The sequence below is a fragment of the Oncorhynchus kisutch genome, linkage group LG16 (genome assembly GCF_002021735.2).
Source record: "Oncorhynchus kisutch isolate 150728-3 linkage group LG16, Okis_V2, whole genome shotgun sequence".
NCBI lineage: Eukaryota > Metazoa > Chordata > Actinopteri > Salmoniformes > Salmonidae > Oncorhynchus > Oncorhynchus kisutch.
In genome coordinates, this window is record NC_034189.2 from 36645419 (window position 1) to 36672037 (window position 26619).

The following is a 26619-nucleotide window of genomic DNA, read 5'->3' on the forward strand; positions in this document are numbered from 1 at the left end:
TTACCTCTCTGCCTGCCGTCTCCTCCCTCGTTCTCTCTTTCTCACCACCTGCTCCTTCTCACTTCCCATCATCCTCTTCCTCTTTTTATTTATTCTTCCTCCCCTCACCCGTTTTCCACCACCTTGGATCCCATAATGCAAATATCTGTCTTCTTTTGTGTTTGACCTTTTTGACCTTTTTCTTTCACCTTCTCTGTTACCTTTTTCTTTCGTCCTCTTTTCCCACTCCCTCTCCCTGTCATCCTCATTCGATGAGTTCTCATATTGACGAGATGTTTCATTTTCTGTGTGTCTATTTCACTCTCAGCGTTGTGAGCCCCCTGGTGCTGGAGGATGGGCGGGAGCAGCTGATGTTCGAGGTGAACGACACCGGCTCGGCCGGCCTGGGCAACAGCCTCAAGGGCAACAAGTCCCGGGAGAAGGGCGAGGACCTGGGCATCTTCATCAAGTCCATCATTCACGGAGGGGGCCGCCTTCAAGGTACAGAAGCAGGAATGAATGGTGTTGTTTTGCTTCGGTCTTTTTTCTATCTCAATGTTTCCTTTCTCTGTCTGTCTCTCTTTTCCTCTTTCCAATTTTCGCTCAGCCTGCTCTCTTTCTGTCTCTCTCTCCACCTTGGTTCCCTTTCTACTGTCTCTTTCCTTCTTTCTTCCGGCTCTCTCTGTCCCATCTGTTTCTCTTTACTCTGTAAACCCCGATACTCAGCAGTCCTGTCCAGTCTGAAGCCCACATCTGTTTCAGTTCCCCTGACCTCTGACCCCTGGTGACCCCATTGACCTCGGCCCTCTGGCAGTGTGCTCAGACTTTTCTTAGACTTTTCTCTTTTCGGGTGGATCGGATTGAGGGCCCTTTCTAGAATCTTCCACTGAGGGCCACACTCCATCACTGTAGTGACACTTGGAGTTGATAGATACACTCTGAACTCTCCTGGTTCCCATCTCTTTCCACAGATCAGATGAAAGCAGTAGGGCAGGTGTAGTGTCCCTGTGTAGATAAGGCCTGCACTGGGAACAGGGAGATGAGGTACTTGAGCAATACTAGTACATCAGTACTTCGATGGAAGCCTCAAACTGGACTTATAAACTCTTCTCTCAGAGGTATTTGGTATTCATTAGGATCCCCATTAGCCGCTGCAAAAGCAGCAGCTACTCTTTCTGTCCACATGAAGCATGACATAGTACAGAACATTGTTAGTCAAGGACTGAACTACATCAATTTAAAACGTCTCACACAGTCTACATCTCAGTACATACATACTATATCTAGGTCTAATGCATAATACAGTGCAAATTACAATACAAGATATATCAAATGGATGTGTCTCTTCACAGTCCCCTTTTGTGCAGTAATGTATTATTTTAGATGTTTTTTTAAACCCTGGTTTCATTGCTAGCTTGAGATACCTGGTGTGGCAGAGAGTTCCATGTCTTCATGGCTCGATTTAATACTGTGTTTTTTCCAAGCCTCTGTTCTGGACCTGGGGACTGTGAAGAGACCTCTGGTTGCGTGTCTTGTGTTGTACCGATGAGTGTCTGAACTGTGTGCCAACTGCTTGAAGAGACAGTTCGCGACCTTCAACACATCAGTACCCCCCACAAAGACCAATATTGATGCTCTCAATCTCTCTTTAACTTTGAGCCAGGAGAGATTGACATGCATGTTACTGACACTGGCTCTCCGTGTACATCTAGGGGCGCTGCTTTGTTCTGGACCAACTGCAATTTACCTACACTACCAGTCAAAAGTTTGGACACACCTACTTAGTCGAGTGTTTTTATTTTGATTTTTTTTAAACTATTTTCTACATTGTATAATAGTAGTGAAGACATCAAAACTATGAAATAACACATATGGAATCATGTAGTAACCAAAAAAGTGTTAAACAAATCAAAATATATTATATATTTGAGATTCTTCAAAGTAGCCACCATTCGCCTTGATGACAGCTTTGCACACTCTTGGAATTCTCTCAACCAGCTTCATGAGGAATGGTTATCCAACAATCTTGAAGGAGTTCCCACATATGCTCAGCACTTGTTGGCTGCTTATCCTTCACTCGGTCCAACTCATCCAAAACCATCTCATTTGGGTTGATTTCGGGTGTTTGTGGAGGCCAGGTCATCTGATGCAGCACTCCATCACTCTCCTTGGTCAAATAGCCCTTACACAGCCTGGAGGTGTGTTGGGTCATTGTCCTGTTGAAAAACAAAGGATAGTCCCTCTAGGAGTAAACCAGATGGGATGGCGTATCCCTGCAGAATGCTGTCGTAGCCATGCTGGTTAAGTGTGCCTTGAATTCTAAATAAATCACTGACAATGTCACCAGCAAAGCATCCCACACCATCACACCACTTCCTCCATGCTTCACGGTGGGAACCGCACAAGCAGAGATCATCTGTTTACCTTTCTCTGCATCTCAGACACGGCAGTTGGAACCATAAATCAAACATTTGGACTCATCAGACCAAAGGACAGATTTCCAGTGATCTAATGTCCATTGCTCGTGTTTCTTGGCCCAAGCAAGTCTCTTCTTATTATTGGTATTATTAGTAGTGGTTCTTTGCAGCAATTTCACCATAAAGGCCTGATTCACGTAGTCTCCTCTGAACAGTTGATGTTGATGTGTCTGTTACTTGAACTCTGTCAAGCATTTATTTTGGCTGTAATCTGAGGTGCAGTTAACTCTAATGAATGTATCCTCTGCAAATCAAAGACAATTTTATTGGTCACATACACGTGTTTAGCAGATATTATTGCGGGTGTAGCGAAATGCTTGTGCTTCTACCTCTGACAGTGCACTAATATCTAACAAGTAATATCTAACAGTTAAACAACATACCCAAAATACACGTACATCTGTAACGCTTGTCGTCTGGGGAAGGAGAGGAGGACCAAGGCACAGCGTGGTAAGTGTTCATATTATTTAATGAAATATGCAACACTAGACAAAACAACAAACATGACAAACAGTCCTGAAAGGTGAAACAAAAACACTAAACAGGAAACAACCACCCACAAAACACAATGGAAAACAGGCTACCTGAATATGGTTCTCAATCAGGAACAACGATTGACAGCTGCCTCTGATTGAGAACCATACCAGGCCAAACACAGAAATAGAAAATCATAGACAAACTAACAGACAACCCACCCAACTCATGCCCTGACCATACTAAAACAAAAGACAAAACAAAGGAACTAAGGTCAGAACGTGACAACATCTAAGTAAGGAATGGATTAAGGATATATATACATATGTCAGAGCGGCGTTGGACTAAGGTAGCGGCATAGTACAGAGTACAGTATATACATATGAGATGCGTGATGCAATATTTACAAACAATTAAAGTGACTAAGATGCTGTAGAATAGTATAGATTACAGTTTATACATATGAGATGAGTAATGCAGGATACGGAGACATTATTAAAGTGGCTAGGGTTTTATTTCCTTAAAGTGGCCAGTGATTCCTAATCTATGTCTACAGGCAGCAGCCTCTGATGTGCTAGTGATGGCTGTTTAGAAGTCTGATGGCCTTGAGATAGAAGCTGTTTTTCATTCTCTCGGTCCCAGCTTTGATGCACCTGTACTGACCTCGCCTTCTGGATGATAGCGGGGTGAACAGGCAGTGGCTGACGTCTTTTTGGCCTTCCTATGGCATCGGGTGCTGTAGGTATCCAGGAGGGCGGGAAGTTTGCCCCCAGTAATGCGTTGGGCAGACCACACCACCCTCTGGAGAGCTTTGCGGTTGTTGGCTGTGCAGTTGCTGTACCAGGCGGTGATACAGCCCGACAGGATGCTCTCAATTGTGCATCTGTAAAGGTTTGTGAACTTGATGCTTTCCACCTTCTCCATTGCGGTCCAATCGACATGGATAGGGGGGTGCTCCCTCTGTAGTTTCCTGAAGTCCACGATCATCTCCTTAATTTTGTTGACGTTGAGTGAGAGGTTATTTTACTGGCACTACACTCCCAGAGCCCTCACCTCCTCCCTATAGGCTGTCTCATCGTTGTTGGTAATAAAGCCTACCACTGTAGTCTGCATACTTGATGATTGAGTTGGAGGCATGCTTGCCATGCAGTCATGGGTGAACAAGAGGGGGCTGATCACTCTGGGTCTTCCTTTCCTATGGCAGTCCTCATGAGAGCCAGTTTCATCATAGTGCTTGATGGTTTTTGCGACTGCACTGTTTTTCAACATTTTCCAAATTGACTGATTTCATGTCTTAAAATAATGATGGACTGTCGTTTCTCTTTGCTTATTTGAGCTGTTCTTGCCGTAATATGGACCTGGCCTTTTACCAAATAGGGCCATCTTCTGTATACCATCCCTACCTTGTCACAACACAACTGAGTGTCTCAAACACATTAAGAAGGAAATCATTTCCACAAATGAACTTTTAACAAGGCACACCTGTTAATTGAAATGCATTCCAGATGAATACCTCATGAAGCTGGTTGAGAGAATTCCAAGACTGTGCAAAGCTGTCATCAAGGCAAAGGGTAGCTACTTTAAAGAATCTCAAATATAAAATATATTTGGATTTGTTTCACACTTTTCTGGTTACTACATGATTCCATATGTGTTATTTCCTAGTTTTGATATCTTCACCATTATTCTACAATGTAGAAAATAGTAAAAATAAAGAAAAACCTTGAAAGATATCTTCCATCTCCTCTACTGGTTGCCTTCTCAAAATGTTTTAGTCCAACCCTTTTTCAAAAACAAGAAACAGGGAAGAAAGGAGATTGAGAGAGATTTAAAAAAGGCAAACTTGGAGCGAGAGAAAGTTGATGAGATATTTTAGCATAAACTGAAAGTGCGTATGTTTGGGGGGCTGAGGTGTGCATGTGCGCGTGTCTCTCTCTTCTTGTGTGTTGCATGTGCGTGTTGCCCGTTGTCGCAGGCTCCCTCCCTGCGCTGTGTGTGTGTGTGTGTGTGTGTGTGTGTGTGTGTGAATGCTAATTGAAAACTCTAAAGAGGCTAGCTAATGAGCGTGTGCAGGGAGGGCTGAGACAATCCGTCTGTCCCCAGTGTCTCTCTCTCTGGCTGTCTCTCTACAGGCAGCCAGGGGAGGAGAAGCCACAGCCTCACACTGAAACTGGGACCTAACCCAATTCTGACAGTGTTTGTGTGTTTTTGTTTGTTTGTGTGTGGGGGGGGGGGGGGGGGGGGGGTTACTATCCTTGTGGGGACCAGAAGTCATGTGGAAGTCAGTTTCCTTGTGAGGACCAGAAGTTGAGACATTTTGCTGGTCCCCACAAGGAAAGAGGGTTAGGGTTAGGTACATTTTTGAATTGATTTAACTTTAGGGATAGAATTGAGGTTAGGTTTTAGAGGTCGTTTAATGGCTGATTTTATATAGGGCCGATTTTCAAGTTTTGGGATATTTTTTGGACACCGATTTTGCAGATTTTTATATTTATTTATATATATATATATATATATATATATATATATATATTTTTTTTTTTTACACCTTTATTTAATCTTTATTTAATTAGGCAAGTCGGTTAAGAACACATTCTTATTTTCAATGACGGCCTAGGAATGGTGGGTCTTGCAAGTCGTAGTTAACTAGTCCTTGTGCACTCCACAAGGCGACTGCCTGTTACGCGAATGCAGTAAGCCAAGGTAAGTTGCTAGCTAGCATTAAACTTATCTTGTAAAAAACAATCATAATCACTAGTTAACTACACATGGTTGATGATATTACTAGATATTATCTAGCGTGTCCTGCGTTGCATATAATCTGACTGAGCATACAAGTATACAAGTATCTGACTGAGCGATGGTAGACAGAAGCAGGCATGTAAACATTCATTCAAACAGCACTTTCGTGCGTTTTGCCAGCGTTTTGCCAGTAGCTCTTCATTGTGCGCCTATCAACTCCCGAGTTGAGGCTGGTGTAACCGAAGTGAAATGGCTAGCTAGTTAGCGCGCGCTAATAGCGTTTCAAACGTCACTCGCTCTGAGCCTTGGAGGGGTTGTTTCCCTTGCTCTGCATGGGTAACGCTGCTTCAATGTGGTGGCTGTTGTCGACGTGTTTCTGGTTCGAGCCCAGGTAGGGGCGAGGAGAGGGACGGAAGCTATACTGTTACACTGGCAATACTAAAGTGCCTATAAGAACATCCAATGGTCAAAGGTGTTAATGATATATATAGTCCTATAATTCCTATAATAACTACAACCTAAAACTTCTTACCTGGGAATATTGAAGACTCATGTTAAAAGGAACCACCAGCTTTCATATGTTCTCATGTTCTGAGCAAGGAACTGAAAGTTAGCTTTCTTACATTCTTTTACTTTCTTCTCCAACACTTTGTTTTTGCATTATTTAAACCAAATTGAACATGTTTCATTATTTATTTGAGGCTAAATTGATGTTATTGATATATTATATTAAGTTAAAATAAGTGTTCATTCAGTATTGTTGTAATTGTCATTATTACAAATACATTTTAAAAATGTGCTTTTTTTGGTCCTCCAATAATCGATATCGGTATCGGCACTGAAAAATCATAATCGGTTGACCTCTAGTTAGGTTTGGTGTTAAGGTTAGGTTTAAGGGTTAGGAAAAATGGTTTTGTTTTTTAAGTAAATTGTTTAGCATCTACTATCTTGTCTCATCGCTACAACTCCCGTACGGGCTCGGGAGAGATGAAGGTTGAAAGTCATGCGTCCTCCGATACACAACCCAACCAAGCCGCACTGCTTCTTAAAACAGCGCGCATCCAACCCGGAAGCCAGCCGTACCAATGTGTCGGAGGAAACACGTGCACCTGGCAACCTTGGTTAGCGCGCACTGCACCCGGCCCGCCACAGGAGTCACTGGTGCGCGATGAGACAAGTACATCCCTACCAGCCAAACCATCCCTAACCCGGACGACACTAGGCCAATTGTGCGTCGCCCCATGGACCTCCCGGTCGCGGCCGGTTACGACAGAGCCTGGGCGCGAACCCAGAGTCTCTGGTGGCACAGCTGGCGCTTGAACCACTGCGCCACCCGGGAGGCCTGGAAAAATAGGATTTTAAATGGGAATCAATTGTTATTCTCTCTCTGTGTGTGTGTGTGTGTGTGTGTGGGGGCTTCTGCTTGCCTGTACGTGTTACTTGGTGTGTGTGCTTGCATGTCTTTGAAATTGTGTGTGATCTGATAGGATCAGAAGTTTATTGGTGGTGTGAGAGGTCAGGGCCTGTCGCGGGCTGCTTAATGACTGAGGTCAGAGGTCAGTGGTGACTAATGGCTTGATGGGGCTGGTGGCACTGGGGAGTCTTTAGTACCTCTGGCCATGTCTCTGTATGTCGGTCTCTCACTCACTCCACACACACACACACACACACACACACACACACACACACACACACACACACACACACACACACACATATATATAAGTGTGTCTTGGTCTCTAGAACAGTAGCTACTACATACATACAAATTATCTCCCTCTCTCTCCACCTCCTTGTCTCTCTCTCCTTAATTTCTCCATGCCTCTTTCACTCTATCATTGTTCCTACCCCTCTCTTTCTCTCTCACTGCTCTCCCCCACCTCTACTATTTCCCACCGACTCCCCTCTCCAGGACGGCCGAATGCGGGTCAACGACCAGCTGATTGCGGTGAACGGCGAGGAGCTGTTGGACCTCTCCAACCACGTCGCCACGGAGACCCTACGCCACTCCATGTCCTGGGAGGGCAATGCCCGCGGCACCATCCAATTGGTGCTCCTCCGCGCCGCCCCCTCAGCGCCAACGCACAGGTACGCTACGAACGGGACAACGATCACAACGGTTCACTACTTCGCCGGCGAACCTCTGACCCGAGGGGTCTCCGATACAGGCACAGATATATGCAGGGCTCAGCGCAAAGCTATACACTTAGTGATATACACAGGTACACAACGCAAGGGAACTTGCGTAGTCCAACACTCTGTAACATACACAAACACATGCAAGGAGCACACAGCAAGGTACAGAGCAACACACACAGATACTCTAAAGGCCTGACGCAGGTATACACACAGGAGATCACACACAGCTACACGGATGACAACACGCAGACACACACACTCAGCAATGTGCCACACAGCCACACAACAGGCAATGGAAATGGAAATGCACACAGTTCTAGGTCAGTAGACGGCAATGTCTACAGATACACACAGGAATGCACACGCAGTCACACACCTGACAACATACACAGGAATGCACACGCAGTCACACACCTGACAACATACACAGGAATGCACACGCAGTCACACACCTGACAACATACACAGGCACACACGCAGTCACACACCTGACAACATACACAGGCACACACGCAGTCACACTCCTAACAATTTACTCAGACCTATACAGCCACACACCCGACAACCTATGCATTCACTCAAGAAGCCAAACATACAACATACACAGCCGCACACGCAGCCACCCACCTGACAACTTACGCAGTCACACTCCCGACAACCTATGCAGGCACACACCCAACCACATACACAGCCGCACACACAACAACCCACACAGCTGAACAACTGACAAAATACACCATTATACACACAGCCACACAAACCTGTTACACACACAGTCAAACGCATGACAACACACACAGTCACACACGTAGCCACTCACCCGACAACATGCACATCAGCAACACACATGCCTATGCAGAGAGCATAAGGGTGCTGACAGGGGCAATGTACGGTGACTTACACAGACACGACAAAACACACAACCACTTAGACAGAAACAGAGACACACAGGGATCCAACTACACACACAACCAGGACCTGATGCGACATCACCACCGCAGGCTCTCAGGAGGACTTTGAGAGAACACACACATGTTTGTGCGGATATTTATATGTGTGTGTGTATTTGTGTGAGGGGTGTGTGTGTGTGCAGCATTAACTCTTTCCCCTGCCCAAACTGTTCCCTCTTCCCACAATGACCACCTTCATACAGGCAATGACTGTTAACCAGAAACCCACTGTGACTAAAACTCAGGAGAAAAACTGTCTGTGCACTACTTATAAATAATGAATTGCGTAATAATGATCATTGTTAAAAAGTTACCACTAATTTTGTAGACACTAGTTGTAACTCACAAAAATGGGCACTGTTGTTTCACTGTCTTCAAATCTTTGTCTGCAATGCTATTGACAATTGGGTAATATTACCATTATCCCTGAAATGCTTGTTAAACCTATTCTGTTTCTTGTATTTGCTAACTTATTTATTTTCATTATTTTTGTGTTGTTCATTTGTCACCAGACTAGTCACTCAATGTTATGGTTTTAATCTCACAATAGTCCCTTTTTGAATAAAAAGTCTTCCTCTTGCATGCTGTCTGTCTATTTCACTGTGGTGGTGTGGGGATTCCTTTCTACTGACAAGTACTCCTGTCCTCTCTTTCCCTGATGTTTATATACCTATCCATCTCTCTTTGGAATGATTTGTTTCCATCTTTGTCTCATTCTCTCTCTGGCCTTATTCTTTCTCTCTCTCCGCTGGGTATCGTCCCTTATCCCCCATACCGACCCCTAACACACACAGTCAAGTGACTCACTGAGTCTCATCTAAAGAAGCCAAAGAAATTTGGAAAAACCAATTTCCCCTTAGTGATGATCATGTTTTCTACTACTGTGTAGTTTACTGCACTATCCTCTTTCTATGAGTATATGCACTTCAGAATTCCACGGTCAGAAAAGGAAGAGCACTATGTATAAGCGGCTATAGCAATATGACAGAAAAGCGGACTCATGACAATATAATACAGACAGACTGACATACTTAGTTGTTTTTTGCACTACTACCAATTATTTAGGTTTTTGTTACTGATTTGTTCTCATTCTCAGTTAATAAATGTTTGTGATGTTCTCAAGTGCAACGGTTCCCAAACCGTAGGGGCGAACTCTGTCTTGCTTTTAGACTTCCTCTTGAAAGTTGGAAATTGAGTAGTGTATCATCACTTCCTCTTGTCACGTTAGTCATTATATACCTTGGAGAGCTATTTTCTAACTTATCAGAAATGTCCAGATTAACTAGATCATGTCAGCTAAAAAAATAGTTTTTGTGACACATGCGCACGGGTGGCACGTTCCCCAATGCTGGGAGGGCCCCCCCCCCCCCCCCGAGTAAAAAACTAGTAAAAAAAAAAGTTTGAATCCCAGCCCTAGTGAACAGCTGTACCTTGGTTAATCACAACAGCCATTCAGAAGCATTGTGAACCGTGACGAGGTAGCTAAAAAAAGAACTATTACAGTGTTAATGTCTGATGGTAGGGTATAATGGAGGGGCAGGGTGGAGAATGAGATGAGACAGCAGGGGGTTATGGGATTAAATGGGTGTGACCAATGACCCGCCCTTTTTGTGTCCTCCTGTCAGTCTCTCCTTGGCCACACCAAGTGGTGCGGTCTTAGGAAATTGGCATGGCAAATTGTGTATGTGGGTGCAAGATATCCCTACCCCACATCCTTCCAAATCGGCAGAAAAATACATTGTGTTTGTGCTCCCTCAGAGCCTGTAGGAAAATTGTATAACTGCCAGTGCAGTTCTCACAGCATATCTCGGTAGGCCTCAGCCTATGTTCACTCAGCAATCCACACACACACCAGGTCTAATCTTATCAGACCACGAGACCCCAAGATGAAAGACCAAATCCTTGAGGGTAGCTCCAGGACCCCCACCTCTCTCTCTCTCTCTCTCTCTCTCGCTCACCCTACCCAACTCCGAGGAGCTGGTGTTGGGGGACACCGTGTGCGTTTGGTGGGGTGTTCCTCCATAGCCTCATTGTGTTGACCAGCAGGTTCTTATTGTTCTGCGGATTAGGATGTGAGCTCCTCTCTGGCTTCTTTGATGGCTCTGCCTGGCTGTCAAAGCCCCATGAGACAGATGGGTGGATGGAGCAGTACCGTGTGTGTGTGTGTGTGTGTGTGTGAGCCGTTCTGACAGACTAAGATGTGTGTGTGACAGTAATACATGTAAAGAGCTGTGGTTTGCCGGCTAATGATACCATTGGGAACGTGTGTGACTGCACGCAGGAACAAAAGCACAACGGACACCCCCCCCCAAAGCCTAACTCACACACTGTGCTCCCAAACGCACACAATGAAAATCCCCTTTGATATGAGGATGATGGCCTAATGAAAAGAGTTATCACATAGAGACGGTGAGCGCGCAACGCCACCACTGCTCGTTACGTATAATGTGGCGATGATGCAAAGCCCATAGCCACACGCCCACAGAGTTCGAGAGAGACTGGGTGTGGGTGATTTTGTGTCTATCCATTTATTTGTGTGTGTGTGTGCGCCTGTGTGTGTGACAGCTGTAGATCCCACCACACATCGCTCTCAAAGGAGAGTCATATCTTATCTGCGGTACATCTCACTTTGCCACCAGCCCTTCCTATCTGTCTGGGTGCGTCCCAAATGGTGTCCTATTCCCTACATAGCGCGCTACTTTTGACCGGGGCCCAGAGGGCGCTTTTCCGCCTGTTCCTCTGTGGCGTTGGAGACTGTTCGATAACATGCCTGTCATCAGCATGAGGGATTCATGTAGTCACGCTATTTACGAACCCTCAACCAAACAGTGAGTCTCAGTGGCGCTATTGTCCTCTCACTGATGAAACGCAATGTAAGCCAATAGGAAGATGTCCATTATGATTTCAATATGAAATAGGTAGAGTTCTTGTACAGTGCATCAGGTAGAGTGTGTGCATAGTGCATTGATTCTGTGCAATAGCCGTTCAGAAACTGACACTACTTCCATGCGAGCCAGTGCATGCTGCCGCCAGATAAGCTTGAAAATCGATAGACCAAATAAGCGATTTGATTACTTCCTGTGGTCTCTCATGAGAGCATGAGGAAGATTCCGACTGAAGTCTCATTCACTGGCGTGTTGAGTTTCGGTTTTCAAGCTTCTCTGACGCTAGCCCACTGTGGCACGAACGGAAGTAGAACGATAGTGGTTAAGCGGCTACTGTGTCTCCGACTGTAGTCATAGATATTGTACTCTGATTCTCAAAGATATTCTATGATCGTAAGTACACTTCAGCATGACATATGTGCATCTATACTATACACTTATTGTCCTCATACCTTTTCAATTAAAAAGCACATATATATTTTTCTCACTCAATGATTTAATGTCCAGTGTCATCCTTCTCATATTTTATATACGTACATTTTACATACCTCGCACATGAAAACTTAAAAACACATTCAATGTGCATCCAATGTGGGAAATCTCTGGGCCATTCCAAATCAAGTGATCAGGAAAAACTCCCTAGGAGCAGGAAAAACTCCCTAGGCCCTAATGCAATGCACTGACCTCTGCTCCTCTCCCCCTGGCTGTGACAGGAGAGCCAGGAGGCGGCTAGCCACCAGGTCCCAGACGGCCCCTCCGGAACCCCGGCTCTAGCTGCAGCCCTGGAGTCCCACCACCACAGCAACGGTCCCAGCCCCCAGCCGTCCATGGTCCCAGCTTTTGAGGTGAGAGGACACAGTAGGGCCTGAACTAGGGAAGAGATGAGCACACTCATACTGGTGCTTGACTTACACACACAGAGATGAATATAGTATACACACAGACGCAAACATTCACACTTGCCATAAAAACAAACAGTGTACAGTGGCTTTATCACAACAGTTATATACCCTGAGCAAAAATATAAACGCCACATGTAAAGTGTTGGTCCCATATTTCATGAAATGTTCCATACCCACAAAAGATGTTTATAGTTTGTGCACAAATTTGTTTATATCCCTGTTAGTGAGCATTTCTCCTTTGCCAAGATAATCCATCCACCTAACAGGTGTGGCATATCAAGAATCTGATTAAACAGCTTGATCATTGCACAGGTGCACCTTGTGCTGGGGGACAATAAAAGGCCGCTCTAAAATGTGCAGTTTTGTCACAAAACACAATGCTACATATGGATAAAGTTTTGAAGGCTATTGCAATTGACATGCTGACTGCAGGAATGTCCACTAGAGATATTGCCAGATAATTGAATGTTCATTTCTCTACCTTAAGCCACCTCCGTTGTTTTAGAGAATTTGGCAGTATGTTCAACCGGCCTCAACTGCAGACCACGTGTATGGCGTCATGTGGGTGACTGCTTGTGAATAAGGTGTCCCATGGTGGCGGTGGGGTTATGGTATGGGCAGGCATAAACTAAGGACAACGAACACAATTGCATTGTATCAATGGCAATTTGAATGCACAGAGATGACGAGAGCCATTGTCATGCATGATAATGCATGTCACAAGCATCTGTACACAATTCCTTATACAAACTGTAACTAGGTAAAATCTTTCAAATTGTTACATGTTGTGTTTATATTTTTGTACAGTGTGTGTTATTATATAAACTTATTATATAAACAAAAAATAATCGTCCCTTTTCAGGACCCTGTCTTTGGGTGGGTTTGTGCCCATAGGCGATGTTGTTGCCGGTGATGTCTGGTGAGGACCTGCCCTCAGTCCAGCCTCTCTCAGCCTATTGTGGACAGACTGAGCACTGATGGAGGGATTGTGCTGATCCTGTGCAGGTGTTGTTACACGTGGTCTGCCACTGCGAGCATGATCAGCTGTGCGTCTCCCTGTAGCGCGGTCTTTGGCATCTCACAGCCATTGCACGGCCATTGCAATGTATTGCCCTGGCCACATCTGCAGTCCTCATGCCTCCTTGCAGCTTGCCTAAGGCACGTTTACGCAGATGAGCAGGGACCCTGGGCATCTTTCTTTTGGTGTTTTTCAGAGTCCATAGAAAGGCCTCTTTAGTGCCCTAAGTTTTCATAACTGACCTTAATTGCCTACCGTCTCTAAGCTGTTAGTCTCTTAACGACCGTTCCACAGGTGCATTTTCATTCATTGTGTATGGTTCATTGAACAAGCATGGGAAACAGTGTTTAAACTCTTTACAATGAAGATCTGTGAAGTTATTTGGATTTTTAATAAATATCTTTGAAAGACAGGGTCCTGAAAAAGGGACGTTTCTTTTTATTGTGTGTGTGTGTGTGTGCACTACCCTTTAAAAGTTCGGGATCACTTATACATTTCCCTATTTTTTTGGTCCATCAAAATAACATCAATATGATCAGAAATACAGTGTAGAAACAGACGCTTCACAAGTCCTCAACTGGCAGCTTCATTAAATAGTACCCGCAAAACACCAGTCTCAACATCAACAGGGAAGAGGCGACTCCGGGATGATGACCTTCTAGGCAGATTTGCAAAGAAAAGCCATATCTCAGATTGGCCAATACAAATTAAAGATTAAGATGGGCAAAAGAACCCAGAAGGCCTGCATCCCAAAGTCGCCTCTTCACTGTTTACATTGAGACTGGTGTTTTGTGGGTACTATTTAATGAAGCTGCCAGTTGAGGACTTGTGAGCTGTCAAACTAGACACTCTAATGTACTTGTCTTCTTGCTCAGTTGTACACCGGGGCCTCCTACTTCTCTTTCTATTCTGGTTAGGGCCAGTTTGTGCTGTTCTGTGAAGGGAGTAGTACACAGCGTTGTACAAGATCTTCAGTTTCTTTGAAATTTCTCGTATGGAATAGCCAAGAATAGACTGACGAGTTTCAGAAGAAAGTTACTTATTTCTGGCCCTTTTGAGCCTGTAATCAAACCCACAAATGCTGATGCTCCAGATACTCAACTAGTCTAAAGAAGGCCAGTTTTATTGCTTCTTTAATCAGGACAACAGTTTTCAGCTGTGCTAACATAATTGCAAAAGGGTGTTCTAATGATCAATTAGCCTTTTAAAATGACCAACTTGGATTAGCTAACAACGTGCCATTGGAACACAGGAGTGATGGTTGCTGATAATGGGCCTCTATACATCTATGTAGATATTCAGTAGAAAGCCAGCCGCTTCCAGCTACAATTGTCATTTACAACATTAACAATGTCTGCACTGTATTTCTAATCAATTTTATGTTATTTTAATGGACAAAAAAATGTGCTTTCTTAAAAAAATCAAGTACATTTTCTAAATGACCCCAAACTTTTGAACAGTAGTATACATACATGCATACATACATACATACATACATATATTTACTGGTACTATATATATATATATATATATATATATATATATATATATATATATATATATATATAGTACCAGTAAAACATTTTGACACAACTACTAATTGTTTCTTTATTTTTACTATTTTCTATGTTGTAGAATAATAGTGAGGACATCAAAACTATGAAATAACACATGGAATCATGTAGTAAACAAAATAAATGTTAAACAAATCAAAATAGATTTTAGATTTTAGATTCTTCAAAGTAGCCACCTTTTGCCTTGATGACAGCTTTGCACACTCTTGGCATTCTCTCAACCAGCTTCATGAGGTTGTCACCTGGAATGCATTTCAATTAACAGATTTAACTTGTTAATTTGTGGAATTTCTTTCCTTCTTGATGTGTTTGAGCCAATCAGTTATGTTGTGACACGGTAGGGGTGGTATACAGAAGATAGCCCTATTTGGTGAAAGACCAAGTCCATATTATGGCAAGAACAGCTCAAATAAGCAAAGAGAAACGACAGTTCATTACTTTAAGACAGTCAACACGGAAAGTGTGTGTGTGTATTCTGTATATGTTTCATGAGACGTTCCATAGTTGGCCTTGCTCAGCTAAATGAAGTATGGATCCATTATTCAAGGAGAATCAGTTGCATTCATTTCCATTGTGTATGTGCTTGCGTGCACACAGTTGAAAATCTATCCCTCAATACTGTTTGTCTCCGTCAGTTGATTGAGTGTGTTTAGGTCTACTGCATTACTCTCCTAGCCAGGCAGTCTTACAGACAACTAGCATTGACACAGCTTCCAACGGAATGGCTGTATACCAAATGGCACCCATCGGGCTCAGAAGTATTGCACTATATAGGAAATAGGGTGCCATTTGGGACATATCCAATGCCTCCTGTCTCAGTGGCCCTTCATGAAAAGTGATGACTGCTTTAGCTCCAGCCAGAGGAAGATATATTTCTCCTCTTATAACAGGACTATCACTTTTGCCAAATGTGATCCTGCATTTACATGGCATAGACCTCATTCATGTGTCTGAGATTTCCTGTATGCGTGACACAGTAGTAGTAGAGTAGAAGTTGCCAGTCAGCACTGATCTAGGTTCAGCTTAACCACCCTCAATCTTAACCGTAGTCTTTAGGGCGATAGACTCAAAACTGGTCTTAGATTAAACACTCCATCCTACTCTTTTAAAGGCACTGGTCACTGGTGGAATTTCTGATTGATATGTGTCTGTCTGTGCAGTTTGTCCATATCCTCTCCCCGCCCAGCTCCTCCCACTAACGGTGGCTACGCCCATCACGAGGAAGAGGAGGCGATAGAGGAGGATTTCCCCTCGCCACCTTCGCCTGGCTCCGTGGAGGAGACGAACGCTAAACTCCCATGCACAACACAACCTCACAGGAGGTCATTACACTGTGGCCCTGTTTGAATTCCAGACCAGGTCAAAAGTAGTGCACTAAATAGGGAATAGATTGCCATTTGGGACGCGTTCCTTTAAAATTATACATTGGTCATATTGCTTCCATTTGGTTCCTAGTGAATAGGACCATGATTGGATAGGTGGACGCATGGGTTCCACCACGTACTGTAGCTTTCACCTGTCCAGTCCTTTCGAATAAGTGATGTATGATTCAGCTCAGATCATGACACAACTATGTTATACACTGAGTATACAAAACATTAAAAACACCTGCTCTCCATGACAGACTGACCAGGTGAATCCAGGTGAAAGCTATTATCCCTTACTGATGGCACTTGTTAATTCCACTTTGCTCAGTGTAGATGAAGGGTATGGTTGTAGGTGCCAGGTGTACCAGTTTGTGTCAAGAACTGCAGCTCTGCTGGGTTTTTCATGCTCAACAGTTTCCCGTGTGTATCAAGAATGGATCTACCACCCAAAGGACATCCAGCCAACTTGACACAACTGTGGAAAGCATTGGAGTCAACGTTGGCCAGCATATATATATATATATTGAAAACTCTCTCAAACTAACTCAACTTAGATAAATTGCAAATAAAATCTTTAGTCGCAAAACTTATTGTTCTTTTCCAGTCCATTTAAATGTTGAGCTCAAGGTGATTTAATCCTCTAACCACTAGAGTGTCCCAAGTTAGGTGGTGTCCCATGTTGGGGGAAAATTAGCTAATACATGTGTAAGATTTGAATAAATGTGTTTAGGTGGCTCACTGCCACCACGACAAAAAATATTTTGTAAATGTTGTTGTATAATCATTTTTTGCCAAGACATTCTTTTAAATGGACTGTCATTGGCTCAATGACTGGAAGTCTATGGAAACAGCTATGATGTTATTGCTCTAATGCTAGTAGCAATGCACCCCCCGCCCCCCACTACCCTTGCCACCACTGCTGGAAAATTAGTAGCACTGAAAGTATATTTACATAAAATACACTATGAAAGCGAGGTTAAACATTAAAATAGGACATTTTATTTATTTTTTATTTTATTTTACCTTTATTTAACCAGGCAAGTCAGTTAAGAACACATTCTTATTTTCAATGACGGCCTGGGAACAGTGGGTTAACTGCCTGTTCAGGGGCAGAACGACAGATTTGTACCTTGTCAGCTCGGGGGTTTGAACTCACAACCTTCCGGTTACTAGTCCAACGCTCTAACCACTAGGCTAAAGGACATGACAAAGTACAGGCTACAATGTTAGTAGTGTTGATTATAATCTGTGGTGGTTTTTCTCAGTGAGAGGAACAAGACTCCCTATTCTCCTGAGGGTCCCCTTCACCCAGACACACAGAGAGCACAGCAACCCAGGCAGACGGACTACCCTCAGACAAGGAACCGTAAGAGCACGGACCTGGGTGAGCACACAGTGTTGCACGCATGCACTCACATTCCGATATGGAGGGATTTCAGTGCCAACTGAAATTGCATTTGAATTCCATAGTTTTGAATTGGTATTAAGATGTTGAATTTGAATGTATTCTTTTTTAATTGGTAATGCACAAATTGAATCATTTCATTCATAAATTCAGTATTGTATTTCATGATTTGAAATGGACTTGAATGAATATTGCATTCAGTTTAAAAATCACTTTTTAAAAAAAGATGTATATATTGAATTTCAGTTTGCTGATGTCAACGTTGTGAACGGAGTGCCCTATGGTGGGGTTATGGTATGGGCAAGCATAAGCTACGGACAATGAACACAATTGAATTTGATCGATGGCAATTTGAATGCACAAAAATAACATTCCGAGATCCTGAGGCCTATTTATTTTATTTTAAGGTGTCTGTGACTAACAGATGCATATCTGTATTCCCAGTCATGAAATCCATAGATTAGGGCCTATTGAATTTATTTCAATTGACTGATTTCCTCATATGAGTGTCTGTCACTCAGCAAAATCAATGAAACTATTACATGTTGTGTAAATATTTTTGTTCTATATATACACGTGTATGGTGTGTGGTGTGTGTGTGTGTGTGTGTGTGTGTATATAACCCTGGAATGAGTAGGTGTGCAAACATTTCACTGTAACCAATTTTTTTTTTAACAAATCAAAGTAGATTTGAGATTCTTCAAAGTATCCACCCTTCGCCTTGACGACAGCTTTGCCCAGTCTTGGCATTCTCTCAACCTGCTTCACCTGGGACACTTTTCCAACAGTCTTGAAGGAGTTCCCACATATGCTAAGCACTTGTTGGCCCTTGTTGCTGAGCACTTGTTGACCCTTCCACTGTCCACCATGCATACAACATCTGTAAGGTCCCTAGTTAAGTATTGAATTTCAAGCACAGATTCAACATTATCACATGGGCCCATTGTAATGGTCTTATAATGTTATGTTAAGGCACGCATATGACCATGAAAGCTTTGCCAATGTTTTTAACATGATATATTTTGGGGGGTATTTTACCCTCTTTTTCACCCAATTTCAATTATGATCTTGTCTCATCGCACCCCAACGGACTCAGTAGAGGCGAAGGTCGAGTAATTCGTTCCCCGAAACATGACCCGCCAAATCCGCGCTCCTTAACGCCCACTTAACCCGGAAGCCAGCTGCACCTATGTGTCAGAGTTAACACACCGAAGTCAGCCTGTAGGCGCCCGGCACGCCACAAAGAGTCGCTAGAGCGCAATGAGCCAAGTAAAGCTCCCACCCCGGCCAAAACCCACCCATCGAACCCGGGTCTGTAGTGACCCCTCAAGCACTGGGATGCAGTGCCTTAGACCGCTGTGCCACTTGGGAGGCCTGACCTTTTCAAGACAACAATTCCTGAACTAGACTCGTGTGTCTAGTCAGTCTGACACTGCTCTGTGTGCGTGCGTATGCGCACGTCTCCGCATGACACTGCCAGTCTGTGCCAAGCATTGATCCTTCAGTCGTACCCAACTTTCTCCCTGAAAGCTGAGAGCACAGCAGCTTATTTCCTCATATTGACCCCTGGGTGACCCTGTTAGCCTCTTTGCTTCTTGCTTCCTTTTTTTTGTTGCTCTCTTCTCTCATTCTTCCCCCATCTCTCTCTTTTCTGTGAAGTTTTTTTATTTGCCTGTCGCTGGTTTCCAATCCCAGTTCATTAGTGTTGTGGATTGGGTTCCCCCTCCTAAACTAGTTGCCTGCCACTACTGCACATTTATTGGCTTTTATTAGGAAGAGACCCCGGCATCCTGCTCACTGCTTCTCTTGTCTTTCTCTTTTTCGTAATCTCTCTCCTTCTTTCTTGTTCTTTCACTCCCTTTCTGTCCATCTTTCTCCTTCTTTTCGCACTCTCTGTGGATCTCTCTCTGTGGATCTCTCTCTCTCTCTCTGTGGATCTCTCTCTCTCTCTCTCACGCACTCTCACTCTCTCCGTCATGAAAATGACAGACTGAGATGAGGTTGTTATCTGAGGATGGGGGAGGTTGTTATCTGAGGATGGGGGGGGGGGGGGGGTTGTTACCAGAGGCATGGGGACTGTATGACACTGTGACCCTGTGCTGTGTGTCACATTTGTAAGGATCACCCCCTCTACAAGGGGGTAGTTTCCTATTTCCAAACGGGGGTTAAGCCAGTTGAGTCAAGTCTGAGGGTTTATTTTTGGCACTAAGCAAAAAGTAATAAGCAATCTAAGCTCTGGTGCTTAGCAAATGCTTTCTTATGGGGACTGTAGGGTGCACAAGCAAAACATGGGCTGCATCTCAAATGGCACCCTATTCGGGAACTTTTGGCCAGAGTGTGTACTTATACATCAAGCTGCCTCATGCTACAAGGCTATTTATTTGACTTACTATAATAGGGAAGAGGATGCCATTTAGGATGCACACATGGCCTTCTTCAGCATTCCAGAGGTATCAGACGTTGGTTAAATAGGCTTAGCCAAGACTGTGATCCGAAACACTCGCTCTCAAGTCTTTCTTAATGGTTGCACCTGGGCCCATATTCATAAAGCCTTTCAGAGTAGTAGTGCTGATCTAGGATCAGTTTTGCTTTTGAAATCATAAGGAACATAAGGTGGGGACTAAATCGGCACTTCTACTCTGAGACACGTTTTGAATTCAGACCCAGGAGTTTTTCCCTTGACCACATGACCTGATCCGACATTAGTTGAGTCATGTACATGAAGGCACACGCGTAGAGAAGAAACCGTGGAATTCACTGAGCAGTAGCCATAGTGAGCTCACCCAACACCAGCGACAAATTCCTATCCCAGCAGCAGAACATTTATCTGTGGGTGGGTGAGAGATTGTTGATGCTGCTCTCCGAACAGGGGGGTGGGGGGGGGGTCTCTGTAACAATAAAAGCAGATTCATATGCACATTATTTTTTTTCGCTTCGAGCCACACAGCTCACACACACACACACACACACACACACACCACCAACCTTTTTGTGGCTACTGTATTTGAGGGAAAACGTAAGGCGTGAAGCCAGCAAATATAACAGCCAGTCTCATCCATTGTCCCCTCTGTCGCAGCTGCATTTCCTCTCCCTCTCTTTTTTTCCTTTTTTTTTCTCTTCCGCTCTCTCGTTTCTCTGCCGGGAGAAAATTGACCTCATAAAATATGAAAAGGGATTATTTCAGAGAAATTGCAACGTAATGAAAACCTATTATTGTGTCCCGTGGTGCAGTGCCCCTCTGGCAGCTGATGCCGCTCCCTGCCTGCCTCCTCAATCCTGTTGGTGTGGATTAGAGAGAGGGAAAGAGTGATGAGAGAAGGGGAGGGGGGGGGGGATGAGGGAGAGAGTACCCAGTTCTTGCCCTCCCCACCCTATCTCTCTTTCCCTCTCACTCTTCTCTCCGTGTCTTGCTCCCTCTCTCTTTTTCTCCATCTCTGCTCAGAGAAAACAAAGGCAACAGTTTATGGTGTTCCAATATTCACTGTGTTTTCTGTGTTTCAGTGGCTGATGAGAGCAACATGAGATCCCTGGCAGAGCAGAGACCAGGTGAAGAAACACGCTCTTCCCCCTATCCATATCCCCAACACATACACACACACACCACACACACACTCTTCTCACACACCACACGCACACTCTTCAGACACACAAACACACACCTTCTCAAACAAAGAAAGCGACTGAACAATGAAAAAAGGTATGAAAAAGAATCAGGATTTTCAGTGTGCTGTCATACTTAACGCAAAACAAGTTATGACCTGTTCAGGACCCTTCCGTAGTAGGGTGAAGTTGTCCCTAGACACTGGTCATGGGTCAGTTTTGCATTTCCCCACTAATGGTTAATGTAAGGATTGAGGGAAGGGGAAGCTGATCCTAGATCTGTACATTTGGGGAAACTTCACCCTGGAGCGAACACACTTCAGCGGGGAGATGCTTTGTGTCACTGCACCTGTTTTATGTGTTCTCCTTACTCAGCTGGAAGCAGCAGGAAGTGATTTGTTAAGCTGCCTCTTTGCTCCGACAGCCCTAGATTGCATTAGACCGGGATGTTCTTAATTTGTCTCCTTTCACTTAAGTGAGAAAGAGGGTGCAGGGATTGAGTGATAGGCTTGAACGCACGCCCCCTGCAGACACGCGCCCACACACACCTTAAATCTCCCGCAGCAAAAACCTGTTGCCGCATAACAACAACTCTACAAGTCCCCCCCCCCCCCCCCCCCACACACACCCCCCACATGATTTCCCTCAAAGCCCATTTTCTGATCGGTAGTCATAATAACCCTTATGGGCTATGATAGATAAAGAGATTCATTTTCTACATCAGCCTCTAACTGATGTGGAAGCTAATGTGTATTGACAGGCTGCACTGAGGCCAGTTTGCTGACAGGGCTGTTTTGGACTTGGCCCCCGTGCATGATTCTTTAAATGGCCCCATGCTTCTTTATAGACCTTGACATATTTCATTAGTAGGATGGTCTTTACGAGGGGCTCCGCCTCTGGCTTTAATCTGGCTAAAACCTCTGTTTGGGCGGAGAGGGGGGGGGGGGGGGAAGAGATGTAGTATGATCCAGAGTTACTCTTTCCTTCTATTTCTCTCTCTCTCCTTCTCTTTCGGTCATGCTTTGTCTATCGCTCTCGCTCTCTCATTTGCTTTTGACTTCTTCCTCTCTTGCTCTCCCTCTCTCCATACCTTCTCTATTCCTCGCTCTCTCCGTGCTCTCACTCCCTTTCTATCTTCCTCACCATTTTCTGTTTGTTTTAAGCGTCTTTCTTGTTACTCTTCTTAGTCTTCTTTCTCTACTATCTCTCTTCCCAATTATCCTCCTTCCTCTCTGTTCCTCTGTGCTTTCCTAGTGTTATGTGATTATAGGTAACATGCTCCATCCTTTGAGCTTCCCCTTTCAAATAATCCTCCCTTTCCCTTCTCTCCTAGTGCCCCTATATCTCCTTCGCTCTCTACCTTCTCATAGCTACAGCCTGTATAAGTCCAGTCTTTAAAGCCTCCTGGTTTAGGTTCTCTCTCTCTCTGTGCGTGTGTATGCGTGCGCAAAGAAACACTAACGCATAGAAACAAGAAACTTGTGGATTACACATGTGTGTGTGTGTTTCTTTGCATGTATGTAAAAGAGGGCAGTAATCCTCAGGTCCTCTGAATAGACTAGTGTGTATCAACAGCCGGAGGAGAACATGCTTGTGTAGGAGAGGGGGATAGATGGATGTTTGGAGGGAGACTCTCTCACTCCATCTCTCCGGTGTGGTCTCTGTCACCATCTCTCCATCCTCCTCTTTGTCTGTCCCCCAGCTCTTAACATCTCCCTCTGGCAGCTCTACTCACACACAGGTCTGGGAACGCTTCCAACACGCGTGCGCGCACACACACACACACACACACACACTCCACTTAGTAGCCCTGCGCGCACACAGGTCTTCTAACAAATGTTGTGGTGTGTGTGTGTGCATGTTTTGCTCTGCTGATGCCTGGTTTAGTTTCTGTTGGAGATGGGGGATATCCACCTACGCTGAAGCCCTGTTAGATGCGGCAAACACTGGCTAGCTTCTGGCCCGCTGTGCAACTGACTGTGTCCATTATTCTGTCTTGTCCCCTTCTGCAATTAGACTTTGAAAACATGTCGCCTTCCCTTTTCCCCTGCCAACATGGAACCCTGCTTTGTTGTAGTTCGTATCGCTCTCTCTCTACCCAGCCCCCTTCTCCCCCATCTCACTGTTGTTGATTCAAGTTGAAAGTCACCATGTTGGGCTGATTTGAATTGATGGATCACTCTGTAGCGGGAAGGGCCATCTGTCTGTGTGTGCGTGTGTGTGTATGTGTGTACATGTGTGTGTGCTCTGCGGACACTACATGCTTTGTGTTCAACCGCAGCATAGTAGTGTATTTCATTAAACCTAGCTTTAACAAGTGGCACATGTCCCATCTCTAGTCCCTGCCCCCCCCCCCCCCCCCCCCCCCCCCATCCCTCCATGCGACTAATCCACTAAAGGTGAGTCTGTAATGATGAAATGGCCTTTTAAGTCCCCGACCATTATTAGAGCCATACGTCCAAACGGAGCAAATATGCAGCCTGAGGCTCCATCTATACATCTAAACAGGATTACTGCCTACTGCCTGCATCTGTGTCCCGTCTGGGGACGCAATGTTAGTGATTTATCAGAGTGCACTCAGGGAGAGTAGATCAACTATGATTGGTTGCAATGTTAATTGGAACTAAACTGTGATTGGTCGGGACGTTAATTGGACTGTACTTTGATTTGAACTTTTGGGTTAAGTGAATTATTTCACACAAGACAGGGTAGTGGCCAATTTCATGTGCATTGCTTACTGTACCACTCTAAAACCTGTTTGTTTTGTTGTATCTGCCTCTCCTATACTTTACCTTGCCCAATGAACACTCAATTATTCGGTTTTCATCTGGTAGAGCTCAAATGTCAACACCCAAAGGTTGTGGTATTAAAATAGGTTTTGAAGGTTTCCACCCACCCACATTGAAACCGTTATATACCTTTTCCATTTATTGGAAAGGGTTCAAATATAGGTTGTTTCACTAGTTCCCATCACAGTGAACAAGGTTTTATAGGCTAGCTGAGAGATTGAATCCAGGGTTCTCCGAGTTGGAAAGATAGACATTATCGGTTTATCCTCCGTGATGATGAGAAGAAGAGGGAGGCTCACACACACACACACACACACACACACACACACACACACACACACACACACACACACACACACACACACACACACCCCGACACGGACAGAGGTGTCTCCATGACAACTGACCTTTTTAAATCATCCACTGCAGGGAGAGGCTGCTTAAAAAGTGGCATTTCCATCACCGGTGGCGCCCTTGCTCAGTTGAGCTGCAGAAATGCTCACTCTAGTCAAAGAGTGAAATGCTTTCAAATGCATCAATATCTCAAGTGCCACCTACTGTCGATGTTCCCTTGAGCAAGTAACTTAACCCCCTAAATTGCTCATTGGGCGATGCACTGTGGCTGCCCTCTGCTCTAGCCTCTCCAATCTAATGTGTGTTTGTGTACTATATGTATATCGGGGGTTGAATAAAAGCAGAATGTTCATCTTGCGTGGACTAATAAAGTATATCTTATATTCTCTCTATACCACACCATACCGTACCATTGGGGTCCGCCCTATGCGAGTTCCCTCAGCCCTATGCGCGTTCCCTTGGCCCTATGCACGTTCCCTCGGCCCTCTGCGCGTTCCCTCGGCCCTATGCGCGTTCCCTCGGCCCTATGCGCGTTCCCTCGGCCCTATGCGCATTCCCTCGGCCCTATGTACACTGCGGTAGTATCCTAGCGCTGGGTGTGTTTCTGCTGTAAGACTGAAACCCAGTGGCATCCGATGTGACTGCAGTATTCCAGTCGAGGCATTCTGGCCTGTGGGTCTATGCTTCTCTGCATCGTACTTGTGGTCCTAATGTGTTTTGATTTGAAATACGCAGGTGTGTGTTGCTGGAGGTAGTTGCGTAACATTACTCATATTGCTCAAAGTTGTATTCAGATGGGCAGTATTGGTTTGTGTGAATCCCCCTACGGAATTCCTGTCAGAGGATTGCACCTATCACCGATGCTTGTTGACCTGACATGATGAGTGAGTGAACCCACATTGAGCATCTGGTCCACAGCAGGCAGTGATAGGAGTCAAATGCTTGTTTCACCCTTGAAATTCTGCAGGCGGATGATCGCCCTCCTGTAGCGCTCATTATTCAGTTACATCTACCGTCACCCGTGTGACATACCTACACTGGATATGGACGAAGAGCAGACACACACACACACACTCTCTCAAACATGCAGACACACACACACACACGTGCCCACGGGCGTGCACAAACACACACACAAACATGTATGCGTGCATTTGCGCGTGCAATGCAATGCACACACATACAGGTGGTGTTATGCTTGCAAATGCACACAAGCGTGTACTGCACACACACACACACACACACACACACTCTGAGCACAGGGTTCACTGCAGAACCCAGCAGCAAGCGGCTTAATTCTATCAAGCTGCTACCCGGACAGCCACAATTACATTTGTGACACAAATCCTGCTTCTCAAATTGAGTGTTTTATTCCCGCTCTCTATTTATAAACCCTTATTTCACACAAATCTAACTTCTTCCTCAAAGTCAATTTAGGACTTAAAAGCCACTGCTGCAGCAGCTCTGGCTCACTTTCCCTCCTTTCCCCTCGACTCTATCGCCCACTCTCCAAAGATCAATTTCAATGAGGAATATTCTCATGCTTTGAAGACTGAGTCGACAAAAGAGAGTCTAAAACGAGAACATTTTGAGCGTTTACCATCTCCGAGAGCGTTTTGAAGCATAAAAGTCTGGCAAATCCCTGGTGGGAGTTAGAAACAGACACTTAGAAATAGTCACTTTTTCAGTCGGTTTTCAACTATTTTCCATACCTTTTTAGCAAAATAGCGTTAGGGCCAAATGAAGGATAAGGGAACGATTTGGGACTGGCTGTGTGTTTCTCGCCACATCCCCTTTGCTTGTCTGTCTCTGCGGCCTACTCATGCATGCCCTGGTCTGGCGATGGACCTCTGTGACTAACCTACAGCACTAGCCATTGGACTGACCTTTCTCCTGGAGTGCTATACCCTCCTGCGTGCTTTTGCTCCAACCCTAATTTAGAACACCTACTGCTCTAGCTGCTC

The 26619-nt window shown here is 44.6% G+C and overlaps 1 pseudogene; it reads left to right on the forward strand.

Moving 5' to 3' along the window:
• Positions 1-26619, forward strand: part of LOC116353981 (partitioning defective 3 homolog B-like) — a 133622-nt pseudogene that overhangs the window by 32308 nt on the left and 74695 nt on the right.